Below are 2,420 nucleotides of genomic sequence, written 5' to 3'. Positions count from 1 at the left end.
CATTGAACTCACAGCCAGTAGCACTATAACTCATACCTGAACTAACTTCATCAAACACATGTGTTTTCTCTGAAGGCACATTGTGGTTTCTCTTGCACTTAGGAAAACCAGACAGCATTTCAGAACTATATTTGGAGGTCATTTGAAAGAGCAAAATCTTTAACAAAAAAGCATAAATATGCAAAAAATACATGACACTAACTTGTTATGAGAAAAACATGGGACTTAACTTCCTCTCCTCCCCCGAAACTTGAAAGGAGCTCAGAGACCAAAGTGTAAGTTGGGTAAGTCCAGCTTGGTGAGTAGATGAGTTACATACAGGGCACTCCTGGATGGTGGCAGGACAGCTCTAGGGATCTGTGGCCCCACCCATCTCTAAACGTCTTTCAAGCTGATTTTCTGGCTCTTTGCCTGCTGTATTTGAGTGAGGAGACTGTCTTTCTCAATAGGTTCTCAGATAGTCTCTGGGATGTTGGGTTCTCAGAAACACCTGCTTCTTGGCTGGGCACCATGGTCTTGGCTCACTGCCCAGCCTTCAGGGATAAGGCAGCAGACATATGCCCTTAAATTACCTGGTGGGGGACCTGTCACACTGCACGAATAGACCATGGCAAGAACGCTTGTTTATAGTATGATAGCTGAAACAAGAAGGCAGAATGTCACCTTGTTCTACCTCAGCTGTGAATATGTACCCTGGTGTGTCAAATTTTTTACCACTCTTCACGTGCCCATAGATGACCATGAAAATGTCACAATCATTGATTTGGAGGTTACAAATAAATTCAAGGATGTGGACAGATTATAAATACAGAATCCACAAATAATAAGGATTAACTATATTCGTGGACAAAGTCAGTTTCTGCAAAAAGATACAAAAAAAATTCTTACTTAATTCTCAGGGAGAGTAATGAAACTTCAACCCAAACTAGGTATTTTCTTCTTTTTATCAAACAACAGAATATGGCATCTCTCACCAAGGTGCCCCCTTTACCAACACACAAAAGAAAACAGGAACTACAACTTCCTGAGTGAATGCTTTGTTCCTGTTCTATGTTCCTTATGATTCCTCATTTTCCACATATTTGGAAAATGAGTTATCTTATTGTTATTGATTTCTAGTTCAAGTGCCTTGTGGTCTGAGAGCATGCATTCTTTGATCTCTATACTTTTAAATTTGTTAAGGTATGTTTTATGGGTCAGAGTATGGTTTATCTTGTTGAATGTTCCATGTGAGCTTGAGAAGAATGTACAATCTGGTGTTATTGGATGCAGCATCTATAAATATCAATTAGATCAAGTTGATTAATAGTGTGGCTTAGGTCAGCCATAACCTTACTGATTTTCTGCCTATCTGATCTATCAATTACTGAAAGAAAAGTGGTATTGAAGTTTCCAATTATAATAGTGCATTTTTCTTTTTCTCCTTGCAGTTCTATGTGTTTTTACTTCATGTATTTTAATGCTCTGTTGTTAAATACTTGTCTTATTGAAGAGTTTACCCCTTATCATTATATAATATCCCTCTTTATCTCTGATAATTTTTCTTGTTCTGCAATCTGCATTGTTTAAATTTAATATAGCTACTTTAGCTATCTTTGATTAGTGTTAGCATGGTATATCATTCTCCATCCTTTTAGTCAAAATCTTTGTATTTAAATTGGGTTTCTTGTAGAATGGGTCTCATTTTTTAACTAGCCTGATAGTTTCTGTCTTTTATTGGTGTATTTAGACCCTTCACATTTCAAGTAATTATTGATATAGTTGGATTAATAGCTATCATGTTTTTAACTGTTTTCTATTGATTGCATTTGTTTTTTTGCTTATTTCATTTAATTAACTTTTGGTACTTCATCTGAGTCTTGCAAACACACTATGAGGGAAATATCTTGGATTTGTTTCCATTTAGAGATAAAGAAACCAAGATTATTAAAATAAAGTGATGTAACCAAGGTTACATACAATAAAAATGACAGCAAGAATTTGAAACTTGTGAGTGTTCTTTATATGACAAAACATTATCTATCAAATCCTCAACAAACTCAGCAATAAAACTCTGATAAAGCTTCCAAACCACAAAAAACTCTGCCCTCAAAATTTCTAAAATCTACATGCCTCCCCAAGGTTTTTTCCTCTCCAAAATCAACCTGGGAACGTCTTAAGAACCCAGAATTTTTGCTTTCGTTAAACCCAAACATCATAGATTAAATAACAGCCAGTGAATAACAAATTCTAACATGGTTAGCATAAGAGCAAGAGAAAAAGGAAAAATATACCTTTTGCTTCTTCGCAAAGACTGGTATTATCAATGAAAATCAAGCATACAGTATCAGGGTGCCAGGTTTCTTAAAGAGCAAGAAAAAAAATGTAGCCCTGTTCTCAGCCAGGCTGTTCAGTTTTATCTTCCCATAGACTGAGGTCAT

The sequence above is a fragment of the Sapajus apella genome, unplaced genomic scaffold (genome assembly GCF_009761245.1).
Source record: "Sapajus apella isolate SASKATOON/1434 unplaced genomic scaffold, GSC_monkey_1.0 scaffold46, whole genome shotgun sequence".
NCBI lineage: Eukaryota > Metazoa > Chordata > Mammalia > Primates > Cebidae > Sapajus > Sapajus apella.
Note: the sequence above shows the minus strand (reverse complement) of the source record.